Source organism: Rutidosis leptorrhynchoides, chromosome 2 (genome assembly GCF_046630445.1).
Source record: "Rutidosis leptorrhynchoides isolate AG116_Rl617_1_P2 chromosome 2, CSIRO_AGI_Rlap_v1, whole genome shotgun sequence".
NCBI lineage: Eukaryota > Viridiplantae > Streptophyta > Magnoliopsida > Asterales > Asteraceae > Rutidosis > Rutidosis leptorrhynchoides.
In genome coordinates this window covers 570,299,804-570,319,409 of record NC_092334.1, presented here as the reverse complement: position 1 = coordinate 570,319,409, position 19,606 = coordinate 570,299,804, and the positions used below count along the sequence as shown (strand labels likewise).

The window sequence follows — 19,606 nt, the reverse complement described above, 5'->3', positions numbered from 1 at the left end:
GATTCGTGGACTGATTCACAAGTTCCCGAAGAGGAACCGGAAGAAGAGTCGGAACCGGAAGAAGAATCGGAACCGGAAGAAGAATCGGAATCGGAAGAAGAAATAGAACCGGTGGGGGAAATAATAAAACGGTTAAGTAAAAGAGAATCCTCAACCAACCGACCAAGGTTAATTATGGTCAATGGTGTTTCCGCCAAGGAAGCAAAATATTGGGAGGATTACCAATTCTCCGATGAATCGGATTCCGACGAGAATTCCGATGATGTTATAGAAATTACCCCAACTGAATTTAAAAAGGCAAAAGAAAATAATAAGGGAAAGGGCATAAAAATAGAGAAATCTAATTCCAACCCCGATGAACTTTATATGTATCGTCAACCCCCGAAGTCCTTAAGTTGTAACAATGACCCGGGAACCTCTAAACCACCAGGTTTTTCTAAACCAATGTGGATAACGACGGCTCGTATTAGGGGAACATCATATATCCCTAGAAACTTGGCAAAATGAACCAAAACCGAACAAGAAGAAACGAGCGAGTCAGAATAAGATAGTTATATTCGTGTGGTGTAATATATGTAATATAGTGTGCTTATGCTTTATGATGTATGTAAAAATTTCTTGTATTAATAAGTATTTTTTTTATGAATCTAACTCTTGTCTATTTTACAGTATAAAAACACAAAATGGATAGACAACCCAATATTTTAAGAGACCTACCCGGAGACATGATTGATGAAATCTTGTCTAGAGTCGGTCAGAATTCCTCGGCACAACTATTTAAGGCGAGATCAGTTTGTAAGACATTCGAAGAACGTTCCAAGAATGCCTTGGTTTATAAAAGGCTTTCGTTCGGAAGATGGGGAATATCACATTGGGAAATCCATAAGTTACGATGTGTTTACTTTGACGCATATATTGCGGGGAACCCAAATGCTATTTTACGCAACGGGTTAAGAAATTATTTTGACTCAGTATATCCGAATATAGGACTTCGTGATTTAGAAAAAGCGGCTAACATGCAACATAACGAAGCATGTTATGCTTACGGGTTAGTAATGTTCGCTTCTCACCAAAGTGAGAACAAGAACATCGGGCTACAACTATTAAACAAAATGTTCCCACAAGTGACGGAGTCGGTAATTGGGGTAAGAAATGAGGTTTTTAGGTTATTACGAGACTGTGGGTCATTACGTAACCCTCGTCCCTTTGATGACGTTACAACACGCTGTCTTATCAACGGCCATAACGGTTATGTTCCACAAGACCAAGGATGGGATGTAGTCCTAGTAAAACCAGAATGCATGACTTGTTTCTGGACGTATGAATTACGTGTCTTTATTGCCTTTGCTGAACGACTTGTGTACTAGCTAGAATTATCTTCACAACTATCTTGTATCAAAGTTATTGTGTGCTATATTTCATGCTTTATTTAAAATAAGCGGTATTGTAAGTTTGTAAAATATTGTATAAAAGTTTGAACGCGATATATTATTACAATCAGTTTTTCATATAGAATTGTAGTAGTTGAATTGTATATTAGCTACTAAGTATGAACTTAACGGGTAGGTACTACCAGAATTTAAACTTATAAAACGCTAATATGAAGAAAAAGCTTTTATAAATGAGTTCATATTATGCTACGAAATACTATTAACTACTCTTAATATTCTGTATGATTAACTTGTTCCATTTGACTATTTTGAAGGAAATGGCACCGACTACTCGACACACCGTGAATATGAATGAAGAGGAATTCCGTACTTTTCTAGCTTCAAACATAGCCGCAGTACAGGCTGCGCTACATACCAACAATAACCTTGGATCTGGCAGTATAGGAAATCGTGTAGGATGCACCTACAAAGAATTCACTGCCTGCAAACCTTTGGAATTTGATGGAACCGAAGGACCGATCGGATTGAAACGGTGGACCGAGAAGGTCGAATCGGTGTTTGCCATAAGTAAGTGTACTGAAGAGGACAAAGTGAAGTACGCTACGCATACCTTCACAGGTTCTGCGTTAACATGGTGGAATACCTATCTAGAGCAAGTGGGACAAGATGATGCGTACGCACTACCATGGTCAGCATTCAAGCACTTGATGAACGAGAAGTACCGTCCCAGAACCGAGGTCAATAAGCTCAAGACAGAACTTAGAGGGTTACGAATCCAAGGATTTGATATTACCACGTACGAAAGACGATTCACAGAATTGTGCCTATTGTGTTCGGGAGCATTCGAAGATGAGGAAGAGAAGATCGACGCGTTTGTGAAAGGATTACCGGAAAGAATCCAAGAAGATATAAGTTCACACGAGCCCGCCTCCATACAACAGGCATGTAGAATGGCTCACAAACTAGTGAACCAGATTGAAGAAAGAATTAAAGAACAGACTACTGAAGAGGCCAATGTGAAGCAAGTCAAAAGAAAGTGGGAGGAAAACGGTGATAAGAATCACCAATACAACAACAACAACAATTACAACAATAATTGCAACAATTATCCCAACAATCGCAACATCAATCGCAACCACAACAAACGGCCCAACAACAACAACAACAACAACAACAGCAACAGCAACTACAACAATCATCCCAACAATAATAATAACCGCAACAACAACAACAATCAGAAGCAGCTATGCCAAAGGTGTGAAAAGTATCACTCGGGGTTCTGCACCAAATTTTGCAACAAGTGTAAAAGAAATGGTCATAGCGCGGTGAAGTGTGAGGTCTACGGACCAGGGGTTAATAGAACGAAAGGAACAAATGGTGTCGGAACGAGTAATGGCGGAGCAAGTAGTGTCGGAGCAGGTTATGCCAATGTAGTTTGTTATAAATGTGGAAAACCGGGCCACATTATTAGAAATTGCCCGAACCAGGAGAACACGAATGGACAAGGCCGCGAAAGAGCTTTCAATATTAATGCGGCAGAGGCACAGGAAGACCCGGAGCTTGTTACGGGTACGTTTCTTATTGACAATAAATCTGCTTACGTTTTATTTGATTCGGGTGCGGATAGAAGCTATATGAGTAGAGATTTTTGTGCTAAATTAAGTTGTCCATTGACGCCTTTGGATAGTAAATTTTTACTCAAATTAGCAAATGGTAAATTAATTTCAGCAGATAATATATGTCGGAATCGAGAAATTAAACTGGTTAGCGAAACATTTAAGATTGATTTGATACCAGTAGAGTTAGGGAGTTTTGATGTGATAATCGGTATGGACTGGTTGAAAGAAGTGAAAGCAGAGATCGTTTGTTACAAAAATGCAATTCGCATTATACGAGAAAAAGGAAAACCTTTAATGGTGTACGGAGAAAAGGGCAACACGAAGCTACATCTTATTAGTAATTTGAAGGCACAAAAACTAATAAGAAAAGGTTGCTATGCTGTTCTAGCACACGTCGAGAAAGTACAAACTGAAGAAAAGAGCATCAATGATGTTCCCATTGCAAAAGAATTTCCCGATGTATTTCCGAAAGAATTACCGGGATTACCCCCACATCGATCCATTGAATTTCAAATAGATCTTGTACCAGGAGCTGCACCAATAGCTCGTGCTCCTTACAGACTCGCACCCAGCGAGATGAAAGAACTGCAAAGCCAATTACAAGAACTTTTAGAGCGTGGTTTCATTCGACCAAGCACATCACCGTGGGGAGCTCCTGTTTTGTTTGTCAAGAAGAAAGATGGTACATTCAGGTTGTGTATCGACTACCGAGAGTTGAACAAACTTACCATCAAGAACCGCTACCCACTTGTCACGCCCCCAAATTAGGGCCTAGGGTATTTGTGACTAATTATATCAAATCACAGTTGTATAAACGAGAACGACTCTATATGAGACGTTTTGAATAAAACATTTATTAATAAAACAGCGGAAGCATTAAAAGTTTTACATCAAATTTAAACTGAAATAATAATAACAGTCTTAATGCAAAGTAAATGTAATGAAATGAAGACTCCATGTAGCAGCATTCAATTCATCAGGTAGCAATCATGGCAATCATCTTATTCGTCACCTGAGATAAAACATGCTTAAAGTGTCAACCAAAAAGGTTGGTGAGTTCATTAGTTTATCAAAATCAATCATTTCCGTTATAATAATAGGCCACAAGATTTCAGTTTCATAAATATCCGTACACTAGCAAGTGTATAAAAGCATTCTATAAGTTGTAGGCACCCGGTAACAAGCCTTAACGTTCATGTTTTACCCTCTGAAGTACACCAGATCAGGTGTGTTTAAAATAACCTCGAATTACTAAAGCATCCCATAGTCAGGATGGGGTTTGTCAGACCCAAAAGATCTATCTTTAGGATTCGCGCCTACCGTACATAGACAAGTAGTTTAATGTTACCAAGCTAAGGGTATATTTCTGGTTTAAACCCACATAGAATTAGTTTTAGTACTTGTGCCTATTTCGTAAAACATTTATAAATCAGCGCATGTATTCTCAGCCCAAAAATATATATAAAAAGGGAGCAAATGAAACTCACCTTAAATAGCAGTTGAAGTATTCCACGCAAGAAAGGAACGTAAAGCAAGTAAGTGACCGAGATATCAACTAGAAGTAGTTCTTTAAGAGAGAAATGAGAGATTAAGGTGTAAGTTTGAAATGAGAAATGTATGTGGTATTTATAGTTGAAAATGTTAGGTAAAAAAAAATTAAAATAAAATAAGTAAATCTTAAAAGTTAAAATAAGAAAAATTATTTTGTATTTTTATTAAAAGTAAATCTTAAAAGTTAAAATAAGAAAAAGTAGTTTGTATTTTTATTAAAAGTAAAATCTTAAAAGTTAAAATAAGAAAAAGTAGTTTGTATTTTTATTAAAAGTAAAATCTTAAAAGTTAAAATAAGAAAAAGTATTTTGTATTTTTATTAAAAGTAAATTTTAAAAGTTAAAATAAGAAAAAGTAGTTTGTATTTTTATTAAAAGTAAAATCTTAAAAGTTAAAATAAGAAAAAGTAGTTTGTATTTTTATTAAAAGTAAAATCTTAAAAGTTAAAATAAGAAAAAGTATTTTGTATTTTTATTAAAAGTAAATCTTAAAAGTTAAAATAAGAAAAAGTAGTTTGTATTTTTATTAAAAGTAAAATCATAAAAGTTAAAATAAGAAAAAGTAATTTGTATTTTTATTAAAAGTAAAATCTTAAAAGTTAAAATAAGAAAAAGTAGTTTGTATTTTTATTAAAAGTAAATCTTAAAAGTTAAAATAAGAAAAAGTAGTTTGTATTTTTATTAAAAGTAAAATCTTAAAAGTTAAAATAAGAAAAAGTAGTTTGTATTTTTATTAAAAGTAAAATCTTAAAAGTTAAAATAAGAAAAAGTATTTTGTATTTTTATTAAAAGTAAATTTTAAAAGTTAAAATAAAAAAAAGTAGTTTGTATTTTTATTAAAAGTAAAATCTTAAAAGTTAAAATAAGAAAAAGTAGTTTGTATTTTTATTAAAAGTAAAATCTTAAAAGTTAAAATAAGAAAAAGTAGTTTGTATTTTTATTAAAAGTAAATCTTAAAAGTAAAAATAAGAAAAAGTAGTTTGTATTTTTATTAAAAGTAAATCTTAAAATAAAAGTAGTTTGTATTTTTATTAAAAGTAAATCTTAAAAGAAAAAGTAGTTTGTATTTTTGTATTTATTTATTAAAAGTATATATAGTTTTGATTTTTTTTTTTGTATAAAATTTTAAAAAAAAAATTTGTTTAATATATTTCTAAGAACATTTAACATTTTATTTATATATTTATTTAATTATTAAATACGAATTTTATATAGAAATTATTATTATATTTAGTTTTTATAAAAATTAAAATTTATGATTATTAATTTATAGTTTTTATTAGTTTTATAAATGTTATAATATTATGTATTATTTAGTTAATTATATATTCTATTAACTAAATAACAAAAGTAATATAAATATTATATATATATATTCATTGATGTAATTATGTTATATTATATATCATAATCTTATTTATAATATTTATAATTATATTATTTATTTTAAGCGTACGTTTATTCGGTCAACGTTAAATTTATTCGTATATAACAACTCTAGGTATTTTAGTAAAATCGGAAGTCGAAAAGTGAGGGTTGTTATAGTACCTACCCGTTAAAAGAAATTTCATCCCGAAATTTAGTTTTTGCCATCAATCAGCGTTGTTCGTACCTAAACGAGGATATTTACGTTTTATCTGGTCTTCACGTTCCCAGGTAGGTTCGGGGCCTTTCGTGAATTCCAACGGATAGAATATTGTTCTGTTTCATGCATTTAAATAACACGAACCCTAATTTCTTATAGGTTCTTCTATAAAGTGCATTTTATCATTAATGCGGAGGTTATCTAAAGGATTAATAAGAGTGTCATTTAACTAGGTTATCCTCAAAAGGGATGATGGTGTTATACGAGCATTTTAGTAAACTGAACACATGAAATGTGTTATGAATAGTATTGAGCTTATTTAAAACTTTGAGTGTTTATGTCACAATATTAGGGTAGACAAAACAGAGAGTAGTTCATGAAAATTATAGTCATGAAGTTTGATAGAGATCATCATTGTTTACAACAAGAATATTGTAATGATGAATATAAGTTGAAAAAATAAAGTTTTATCACTACTGAATAATATGGATAAAACGATTTGATTATAGGAAGCGTATAAACGAAGCTATTGTAAAAGAGTGAATGAGAAATTAAATGTTCGCCTTAACTTTTGACGTAGTTACGATTGATTTTTGGAATTCAAGGGATTAAAGGAAATCTTCGTAATCCATAAGATTTGATTCTCCGGTAATTAAGGAATTTGAAATTTTCTTTGATTAAATGAGGTGAATTGCTTCAATTGCTGTGTTTGGAATTTTGCTATAAATTAGCTTCTTCCGTTTCATTATCTTCACCACTTCTATACTTTCTTCCTCAATTCATATTTCCAAAGATTGTGAGAATGCTCCATCCAGTTCTTATCCTGGATATTTTTCTGACTATCATTTCAGTCATTCTTCTTTTTCATTTACCACTAGAGGAATTTGTTTTCTTCTACTATTACCTTGGGGTTATAGTGTTTTTAATTCTCCCATGTCTTTACGTTGCAATACGTATTGATATACACGGTTTGTAATTTCGGTATCATTATCGGGCTACATATTTTCCCTTATATGTCGGAGCTCTTTGCCTTTTTATTCTCCTCTCGACTCTAAGTAAAGCGAGTAATGGTCCAGAATTTGTAGGTATGAAGTTTCGAATGGACCTACTGTTCTAAGCGTAATATCACGATTTGATTTGGTAAATTACCAGAATTACTGAGGATAGAACTATCAAGAATATATTTGCTTGATATGTTCAGAGATTAAGTAGAATGTAAGAGTCGTGTAACATGGCAAATGATGATTATAAAGTCTATGAATCATCATCTTCCATTAAAAATTTAGCATGACTTACTGTAATATAATCATGTTGGCCTGACGTCATTATATTATACTAACTCATGCTTCAATTCTCAACACTACTTCAAATCATTCAAAATTTGAATTTAAATTTTACGGAATATAGAAACTTAAACAGTTTTCCTTTATGATGTAATAAAGATATTGCAAAGAGATAATTAATTGCGGACAAGAATCGTTATGAAGATATTTTTAGAAATATCGAGGATATTTATAACGAAAGATATGATGATATTTTAGAATTTCTAAAATCGATGGATAATGAAGAAATTCTTCTGTAAGGATTTAGAATGCGTAAAAAGATCTTCTGTGATTTCCTTCAGAAATCGAATCATCTAGATTCTTTGGTTATAGGTTTAGTCCTTGGGATTTGTCCTTGGTCTCCTTCATGTTTTGCTCAATCCGTCTTTCAATACCAGATATTCTTTTGAGCTTTTCCAACACACAATTCTTTATTATCAAGCTTCTGGTCATTAAGGCCATCTACAGCTTTTGCTGCTTCATCAGCATTCTCAAGGTTAACTGATCTGAATCATTGATTATCAATCTGATATGTTTTCAAGGATTTTGAAGAATGTACAATGTAATATATTAATGTGAATGTTAGATATTTCTTGGGTATTACCTACCCGTTAAAATATTTTCACAAATAACAGTTTGTACAAAAGAATTTTTAAATACAATCTTTATGAAAATATACATACATATATATTTTCTTCAGATGTAATTATGGATTTAATAAGTTAATATAATATTAAACTCATTTGATTTATGGTTGAAACGAGAATAAATAATCTTCAAAACTTTAGAGATTACATAATCGTCGCGGAATATTTATTTAATGAAGTTATGAATCAATACTTCATCATTCATTGTTATTAATATACCTCAGTAAATGATGTTGATGCTCGTGGATTTCTTGTGAAATTCATAAGGCACAAATGATGTTTTCGAGAAATTTTCGAGTACATCGAAAAATAGGAGTGTAAAATCACACATGCATTTGAATAATACACTTAGTTTATTATGAAATGGAGTTTATTGTACTGAAGCAGTGATTAATGATTGTTAAGTCATTAACGAAGGATGTACATCATAGCGTATTAGTGATATGAATTAACCAAGTAGTACATACTAGTTAAGATTCACACGTAATAGTTTAGTACGAAAAGATTTATTATTGTTCCAAACCATATATATATAAAGTATACATATATAATTCTTCAGGAAGAATGAGTCAATACATCTTAACTCATTATTAATAATATTCCTTAGTATCTATGGGCGTATGATGTTGATGTTTGAGGTACCGATTATGATGTTGAGACATGGGATGCTGATGTTGTTGTTGGTGAAGCTGATGCTGTTGGTGGTGATGCTGATAGTACTGGTGGTGCTGGTGCTGATAGTACTGGTGGTGCTGGTGCTGGTGCTGCTGCTGGTGCTGCTGTTGGTGCTGCTTGTGGTACTTGGTTAGTAAGTGTGAGCCTAGCTACCAAATCGCGCACTATTTCCTCCAGGGTTTCTACTTTACGCTCGAGTCTATGGATTTGTTCTACCCATTCCTATGTAAGGTTTGTCAATTCTTGATATTTAGTTCGAAGTCTTCTAACTTCTTCTAATAACCCTTTCTGGTTAGAATTCGGGAGTAGAGGACGAATATTGTCGTTGGTTACATCGAGTCGACCTTCGAGGCGGAAAATCCTTGCGAAAAGAGTGAAAACGGTATTGCGAACAGGTTCGCCGGTAAGCGGATCGAGTACTCCGACGTTTGGTGGTAAGTTTGGCTCGTGATAAGGAGTACCTTCTTCATTTCTCCATAGGGTGAGTATTTCACGAACCCATCCACATTTTCTAAAGAAATCACGATAATTGATCGGTGGGTGTGCTCATGTCACGCTATCTTTGGAGCTAGAAGAACTTGAGGAATTAGGTGAGAAATCCATATTATGTGTTTGGAATAGGGTTTGATATGAAATGGGTGTTGAATATTGAATGATATATTCGTCTCCTTGAATATGTATATATAGCAGAAAGATTTCCGTAATTTACGGAGAAAATTTAGGAAAAATGTTAGACAAGGTCTATTGGGAATAGATATGCTAAGATATGATTTGTCTATACTCTAATAATGGCAGTATGATGTGTCGAGATTATAAAATGATAAGTATGTAATCTAATAATCTTTCGATTAAAGACTTTCAATTCGTATACTGTGATAACCCAATGACATTTCCCGGTTCGCAAACCGATGCATAAAGGCATAAGGCATATAGGTTCGTGATATAACAGGGAGTTATATACGTTTGAGTATGAATTATAGGAGTTTCAAAAATCTTGGATAATATTTCATGTAATACATATGTAATACACAAAACCAGGATAGATGACTAGGTGAGTTGTTCTTAATAAGTTCACCACTTATTAAGTGCGTAAGTGACTAAGTGTTGTATGATCACTATAGTCAGGTTTGATATTGTGCACCATACCCAAACATCTATGCCACCGCCGAGTCACTTGAATGATCAATTGTTACCGGTTGGCCCAGGAATTCTTGACCAAAATCTAAGTTTGGCATTCGAAATCCACAAGCGTCCCATAGTGGTACCAAGGATCACCCTAGGCCTTAAGTAGCGTTGACGTTCGAGTAATTTCACATTATCGTGTATGTTATAATCTTAAGAAGATTTAAATATAGTTTCTAAGGTATAGTGTAGCATTTATCAATTAAAGGCAACAATTAAAGGCACTATGGTCAAGGAAAGTTGTAGTCCTACATTGCTAAGGTACCTAATTGTATAAGGCACACATAAAATGCAATCCTGGTTCTCTACAACAACCTGCTCTGATACCAATCTGTCACGCCCCCAAATTAGGGCCTAGGGTATTTGTGACTAATTATATCAAATCACAGTTGTATAAACGAGAACGACTCTATATGAGACGTTTTGAATAAAACATTTATTAATAAAACAGCGGAAGCATTAAAAGTTTTACATCAAATTTAAACTGAAATAATAATAACAGTCTTAATGCAAAGTAAATGTAATGAAATGAAGACTCCATGTAGCAGCATTCAATTCATCAGGTAGCAATCATGGCAATCATCTTATTCGTCACCTGAGATAAAACATGCTTAAAGTGTCAACCAAAAAGGTTGGTGAGTTCATTAGTTTATCAAAATCAATCATTTCCGTTATAATAATAGGCCACAAGATTTCAGTTTCATAAATATCCGTACACTAGCAAGTGTATAAAAGCATTCTATAAGTTGTAGGCACCCGGTAACAAGCCTTAACGTTCATGTTTTACCCTCTGAAGTACACCAGATCAGGTGTGTTTAAAATAACCTCGAATTACTAAAGCATCCCATAGTCAGGATGGGGTTTGTCAGACCCAAAAGATCTATCTTTAGGATTCGCGCCTACCGTACATAGACAAGTAGTTTAATGTTACCAAGCTAAGGGTATATTTCTGGTTTAAACCCACATAGAATTAGTTTTAGTACTTGTGCCTATTTCGTAAAACATTTATAAATCAGCGCATGTATTCTCAGCCCAAAAATATATATAAAAAGGGAGCAAATGAAACTCACCTTAAATAGCAGTTGAAGTATTCCACGCAAGAAAGGAACGTAAAGCAAGTAAGTGACCGAGATATCAACTAGAAGTAGTTCTTTAAGAGAGAAATGAGAGATTAAGGTGTAAGTTTGAAATGAGAAATGTATGTGGTATTTATAGTTGAAAATGTTAGGTAAAAAAAAATTAAAATAAAATAAGTAAATCTTAAAAGTTAAAATAAGAAAAATTATTTTGTATTTTTATTAAAAGTAAATCTTAAAAGTTAAAATAAGAAAAAGTAGTTTGTATTTTTATTAAAAGTAAAATCTTAAAAGTTAAAATAAGAAAAAGTAGTTTGTATTTTTATTAAAAGTAAAATCTTTAAAGTTAAAATAAGAAAAAGTATTTTGTATTTTTATTAAAAGTAAATTTTAAAAGTTAAAATAAGAAAAAGTAGTTTGTATTTTTATTAAAAGTAAAATCTTAAAAGTTAAAATAAGAAAAAGTAGTTTGTATTTTTATTAAAAGTAAAATCTTAAAAGTTAAAATAAGAAAAAGTATTTTGTATTTTTATTAAAAGTAAATCTTAAAAGTTAAAATAAGAAAAAGTAGTTTGTATTTTTATTAAAAGTAAAATCATAAAAGTTAAAATAAGAAAAAGTAATTTGTATTTTTATTAAAAGTAAAATCTTAAAAGTTAAAATAAGAAAAAGTAGTTTGTATTTTTATTAAAAGTAAATCTTAAAAGTTAAAATAAGAAAAAGTAGTTTGTATTTTTATTAAAAGTAAAATCTTAAAAGTTAAAATAAGAAAAAGTAGTTTGTATTTTTATTAAAAGTAAAATCTTAAAAGTTAAAATAAGAAAAAGTATTTTGTATTTTTATTAAAAGTAAATTTTAAAAGTTAAAATAAAAAAAAAGTAGTTTGTATTTTTATTAAAAGTAAAATCTTAAAAGTTAAAATAAGAAAAAGTAGTTTGTATTTTTATTAAAAGTAAAATCTTAAAAGTTAAAATAATAAAAAGTAGTTTGTATTTTTATTAAAAGTAAATCTTAAAAGTAAAAATAAGAAAAAGTAGTTTGTATTTTTATTAAAAGTAAATCTTAAAATAAAAGTAGTTTGTATTTTTATTAAAAGTAAATCTTAAAAGAAAAAGTAGTTTGTATTTTTGTATTTATTTATTAAAAGTATATATAGTTTTGATTTTTTTTTTTTTGTATAAAATTCTAAAAAAAAAATTTGTTTAATATATTTCTAAGAACATTTAACATTTTATTTATATATTTGTTTAATTATTAAATACGAATTTTATATAGAAATTATTATTATATTTAGTTTTTATAAAAATTAAAATTTATGATTATTAATTTATAGTTTTTATTAGTTTTATAAATGTTATAATATTATGTATTATTTAGTTAATTATATATTCTATTAACTAAATAACAAAAGTAATATAAATATTATATATATATTCATTGATGTAATTATGTTATATTATATATCATAATCTTATTTATAATATTTATAATTATATTATTTATTTTAAGCGTACGTTTATTCGGTCAACGTTAAATTTATTCGTATATAACAACTCTAGGTATTTTAGTAAAATCGGAAGTCGAAAAGTGAGGGTTGTTATACCACTACCGAGAATCGACGACTTATTTGATCAACTACAAGGCTCGTCTGTTTATTCAAAGATTGACTTACGTTCCGGGTATCATCAAATGCGGGTGAAAGAAGATGATATTCCAAAGACTGCTTTCAGAACACGTTACGGTCATTACGAGTTTATGGTCATGCCGTTTGGTTTAACTAATGCACCAGCTGTGTTCATGGACCTTATGAACCTAGTGTGTGGACCATACCTTGACAAGTTTGTCATTGTTTTCATTGATGACATACTTATTTACTCAAAGAATGACCAAGAACACGGTGAACATTTGAGAAAGGTGTTAGAAGTATTGAGGAAGGAAGAATTGTACGCTAAGTTTTCAAAGTGTGCATTTTGGTTGGAAGAAGTTCAATTCCTCGGTCACATAGTGAACAAAGAAGGTATTAAGGTGGATCCGGCAAAGATAGAAACTGTTGAAAAGTGGGAAACCCCGAAAACTCCGAAACACATACGCCAGTTTTTAGGACTAGCTGGTTACTACAGAAGGTTCATCCAAGACTTTTCCAGAATAGCAAAACCCTTGACTGCATTAACGCATAAAGGGAAGAAATTTGAATGGAATGATGAACAAGAGAAAGCGTTTCAGTTATTGAAGAAAAAGCTAACTACGGCACCTATATTGTCATTGCCTGAAGGGAATGATGATTTTGTGATTTATTGTGACGCATCAAAGCAAGGTCTCGGTTGTGTATTAATGCAACGAACGAAGGTGATTGCTTATGCGTCTAGACAATTGAAGATTCACGAACAAAATTATACGACGCATGATTTGGAATTAGGCGCGGTTGTTTTTGCATTAAAGACTTGGAGGCACTACTTATATGGGGTCAAAAGTATTATATATACCGACCACAAAAGTCTTCAACACATATTTAATCAGAAACAACTGAATATGAGGCAGCGTAGGTGGATTGAATTATTGAATGATTACGACTTTGAGATTCGTTACCACCCGGGGAAGGCAAATGTGGTAGTCGATGCCTTGAGCAGGAAGGACAGAGAACCCATTCGAGTAAAATCTATGAATATAATGATTCATAATAACCTTACTACTTAAATAAAGGAGGCGCAACAAGGAGTTTTAAAAGAGGGAAATTTAAAGGATGAAATACCCAAAGGATCGGAGAAGCATCTTAATATTCAGGAAGACGGAACCCGGTATAGGGCTGAAAGGATTTGGGTACCAAAATTTGGAGATATGAGAGAAATGGTACTTAGAGAAGCTCATAAAACCAGATACTCAATACATCCTGGAACGGGGAAGATGTACAAGGATCTCAAGAAACATTTTTGGTGGCCGGGTATGAAAGCCGATGTTGCTAAATACGTAGGAGAATGTTTGACATGTTCTAAGGTCAAAGCTGAGCATCAGAAACCATCAGGTCTACTTCAACAACCCGAAATCCCGAAATGGAAATGGGAAAACATTACCATGGATTTCATCACTAAATTGCCAAGGACTGCAAGTGGTTTTGATACTATTTGGGTAATAGTTGATCGTCTCACCAAATCAGCACACTTCCTGCCAATAAGAGAAGATGACAAGATGGAGAAGTTAGCACGACTGTATTTAAAGGAAGTCGTCTCCAGACATGGAATACCAATCTCTATTATCTCTGATAGGGATGGCAGATTTATTTCAAGATTCTGGCAGACATTACAGCAAGCATTAGGAACTCGTCTAGACATGAGTACTGCCTATCATCCACAAACTGATGGGCAGAGCGAAAGGACGATACAAACGCTTGAAGACATGCTACGAGCATGTGTTATCGATTTCGGAAACAGTTGGGATCGACATCTACCGTTAGCAGAATTTTCCTACAACAACAGCTACCATTCAAGCATTGAGATGGCGCCTGTAACGACCCACACTTTTTCGATCGTTCTATACTGATAAGATTAATATTTACATAAATTAAACCTTACCAACATGATAAGCAATCCAAATTGTCGAGACTTATGTTTTTCGAAAAGAGTTTTACACAACGTTTGACCGTCTAGTTTGACCGATGATATCACGAACTATACAATATATGATAATTATACGTTTGTGTATATATATGTATATATACATATTTAACATGACCTAAGAATGTTTTAATATCTCATTTTGTATTAATAACAATAAGTTATAAGTATATTTTGAAACTACTAACTTAAGTTTTCAAAACGATAACCATACGTAACGTTATTTGACTTAAATACTTATGACCTATAATGTTTATACATATATCGTATAAGTAATGTATTTAATCACTTTTAAAGACTTAAATACATAAAACAATATAAGTATATTTACAAAAGATAACTATATTTGAATCCTCGTTCCGTTTTCTCAAAGATTTCTATACGTATACCTAGGGTATATGTACCCGTATCATACGCAGCTTCTAGATGTATTTACTATTGGTATATACCAATAAAAATCTGCTCCTTAGCAGCCTTAAATGATTAAGAAACATGTGGAACCAACCATTTGTCAAGTAGCATGAATTATTTAGCAAGAAAACAAAGTTAGGTATCTTTTTTTTCCTTTATAACCTAAAAACGTTTTTATGCATGCACATCATTTCTTCACCCCATTTTCTCATACTTACACTTCCATTTCTCTCTCAAAATACTCTTAACTTCATACTTGATCATCTCCAAGCATTTTCCCCATCATTTAGCTTCAAAAACAACACTTAAACCTCATAAGAAAACCTTACAAAAACACTTCAAGAAATCCTTCCAAGAACACCAACTTACTTCCAATCTTTCATCCACTTCCATCACCCTTTTGGTTCTAGGTTCTTACTCCTCTTTTACAACAACCTTGTCCAAGGAACTTGAGGTAGAATCTATGTTCATAACCTTATTCGATTCATATATATATATAGCTATCTTATTTTGTGGTATAAAATTTTAACAACAAGAACATAATTTGAATGTTTTCAAACTTGTTTGCAAACTAAATAGATCCTTCTAACTTAACTTTTAAAATACTCCAAGACCTGTAATATAATTTAAATATATGCTAATTTAACAAGGTATAACTTGGTTTTTCAAAGATTATCTTAAAAACTGTTTTTACGACGTCGGAGTGCCACCGAGGGCTGTTTTGGGTTGGATAATTAAAAACCATCTTAAACTTTGAATTGGAGGTTTATTTTCTGGAAAAATGATTTTTACTATGAATATGATAACACATAAAAATTTCATGATTTAACTCAAAGTATAAGTATTTTTAGAAAAATAATCATTTAAGGTTGTTTACATGATGGAAAATGATTAACTTCATAAGTTTCACAAAAGTTTGACCTATGCCGTGTGATTTTGAATACAAACTAAGGTATTTACAGTTCATAGTCTTAAAGAGGGACTCGATCCAAGGAGATGGCAAGTTGAATCAACGAAAACGGAGTTGTAACGAAGAAACTATGACCGAAACAAAATGGATATCCAAGACTAGTTTAGCCACGAAAATAATTGGAAAAAAATTAAATAAATCACATCTTTTTAAGTTAACATGATATTTTATATATATGTACTTATAATTCAATTTTATATGGTTCAGGATCACCCGTAAACAACACGAGAAGATTAATCATAAGATCCCATGATTGTACGCAACACGTCATTTGACAACACCGGTACTTTATGTACGCAACACGTCATTTGACAACACCGGTACCGTGGGTCAAGATTAATCTCGACCAATACATATACGATGTGGTTTTATTTATTTCGTTGGGGGTTTTATTTATTTCATTGCGGGTATATTAAACAGCTAAAAATGAACCATTAAAATTGAATTACTAACAACGAACTGCTAACTACGGACTAAGGAATTATTCAAAGTATTAAAAGTATAACAAGTATATTATATATGGATAGGTTCGTGATATCAACCGGAGACCAAGTCAAATTATATATATATCTTCAAGACGAAAGTGAGTATATAGTCCCACTTTTAAACTCTAAATATTTCGGGATGAGAATACATGTATTTTATGTTTTATGTTATGGACACAAGTAACTGAAAAATATATTCTACGTTGAGTTGTACCACTGGCATACTTCCCTGTAGCTTGGTAACTGTTATTTACAGCGGTATTGTAAACGCGAATCCTGTTGATAGATCTATCGGGCCTGACAACCCCAACCGGACTGGACGACCAGTATTCAACGGTTGCACAGTACTTCGTTTCGTGACTACACTTGGTACGGTGTAGTAAGATTTCATAATAAAGGGAATATGCGACGTGATTAAATGTTAAGTATGGTTACCAAGTGCTCAACCACTTAGAATATTTTTATTAAACTGTTTATATACGAAATCTTGTGGTCTATATATATATATATTGCTGCCGGCATTAAACCTATATCTCACCAACTTTATGTTGACCTTTTAAAACATGTCTATTCTCAGGTGATTACTAAAGCTTCCGCTGCATTATGTTGAATTTGAGCAGGATCTTGCGTACGCATATTTGTGTCAAAAATAAAACTGCATACCCAAGGATTTGTGTTGTAAAATATGCTCGAAATCGTGTTGTTATCATTATATGTAAAGTTTGTAAGTCGAAGATTATCGCTAAACGATAATCATCTTTTTATTGTCTAAAGCTTGTAACAAAAATAATGGTTATGGTTTGTAATGTATAATATATGCAGTTTCTCTTTTAAAAATGTCGCATATAGAGGTCAATACCTCGCAATGAAATCATACGTTATCTAACACGTTCTTATGGTTAAGGACGGGTTATGACATGTGGTATCAGAGCGGTGGTCTTAGCGAACCAGGTTTGCATTAGTGTGTCTAACTGATAAGTCGTTAGGATACATTAGTAAGTCTGGACTTTGACCGGGTCTGATTTAAAAACCATTGCTTATCATTGTTGGTTAAAATTTATATGTAAATATTATGTAGTACTAATGGGTTAGTTGTTGTGTGATAGATGTCGGGCTCAAAACTTGTCATCACGTTCAGCGACTCCGAACCAGAATCTTCAGATGGTGTTCCAGTCATTAACCTATCCGATGACGAAAATAATATCTTTGGGGAAGACTCACAAATTCCGGATGAACCGACTATAGAGAACCCGGAAAGTGAACCCGAGGAGGAAAGTGAACCCGAGGAGGAAAGTGAACCCGAGGAGGAAAGTGAACCCGAGGAGGAAAGTGAACCCGATGAAGAAATACAGGAAATTACAAAAGACGAGTTCGAACTAGGAAAGAAACGAAAGGCTAATGAATTAGAAAATTCAAATCCCGAGTTTAGTAAGGATGATGTGGCACCAACTCCACTAGACACTACCACCCCTATTCCCGCTATTCCTATTCGTTCTATCCCGGCATCCAGTTCTTCAGCCCCACAGCCAAAATATAGGCAGACAGCCAGGATAAGCGTTAAGCGATTCTTTGAACCTAAACGTCCTAGAAAATAGACCAAACGATGCGCTGCCGTATTAAACCATGGGATCATATAATGTTTTGTATAATATTATTAGTGTGGTTTGCTTAATGTTCGATGTAAGATAAGCATATGTAAAATAGTGTAGTGTGAAATGCAATAATTTTCCATGGTTAAGTATTACTTAGATGGTAGTAATTGATTCTGTACTAAGCTATTAAGTATGGACATTAACGGGTAGGTACTACCCTAGATATAATTATAAAACGCTAATAAGAAGAAAAGGCTTTTATAATAATACCTGGTTCATATTATTAATAAGCTATAATGTACTGTAAATATACACTACATCTATAATATTCCATGTGAATAATTATTTTCTTTTCATTCTTATAGAAGAATATGGCGCGATTGAACCGAATGACGGAACAAGAAATCCAGGAACTCATCAATCAGCGAGTGAACGACAGAATGTTATGGGTCGAGGCTGCAAGAGGTGCTGCAGTTAACCCAAATCCTCGTGTGGGGTGCACTTACAAAACTTTTCAAGCTTGCAAGCCCTCATCATTCAGTGGAACAGAAGGACCGATCGGTTTAACCCGGTGGATAGAAAAGATGGAGACTGTGTTTAAAATAAGTGGTTGTGTTGAAAAGGACATGACCAAGTATGCATCGTGCACTTTACAAGATAGTGCACTCACGTGGTGGAAAAATTATGTGAAGGCTGTAGGAGGAGATGTAGCTTATGATACTCCTTGGGAAGAATTCAAAACAATGTTAATCAACGAGTATTGTCCAAGGAACGAGGTTAGGAAGTTGGAAGATGAATTACGAAGCCTGAAGGTTGTTGGTACTGAAATCACCAACTACAATCAGCGATTCATGGAATTAGTTTTGCTATGTCCTGAATTGGTTCCAACCGAAGAACGGAAGATTGAAATGTACAAAGATGGTTTGCCCAAAAAGGTCAAGGCAAACGTTACAGCATCGAAACCTAAGACAATTCATGAAGCTATAACCATGGCAAACGAGCTAATGGATCAGGTCATCATGGATAAGAAAGCATCCAATACTGATGTGAAGGTATCAGGTAACAAAAGAAAGTGGAATGGAAATTATGATCGAGGTAACCAACAACAATCTTTTAAGAAACAAGAAACCATACAAGGTGCAGGTAGTGGTTCAAGCTTTGGTTACAAAGGACAAAATCCTTTATGCAACCGATGCCACAAACATCACTCTGGCTACTGTAATGTGGTATGCAACAAATGTAATCGAAAGGGTCATCTTGCTGAAGATTGTAGGGCTCTCGTTACAAATACAAATGGTACCAAGACTCCTGCCACCAATGCAAATAGAACTGCTTTGGCTACCATTACTTGTTATGGGTGTGGAAAACAAGGTCACTATAAGAGCCAGTGTCCGAATCCAGAGAAGAATAATGGATCTGCACGTGGAAGAGCATTTGTTATTAATGCTAGAGAGGCGTGTGAAGACCCGGAGCTTGTTACGGGTACGTTTACC

General features: G+C 32.7%; 1 pseudogene; it reads left to right on the top strand.

Moving 5' to 3' along the window:
* LOC139889809 (uncharacterized) overlaps positions 1–19,606 on the top strand; it is a 68,244-nt pseudogene that overhangs the window by 11,553 nt on the left and 37,085 nt on the right.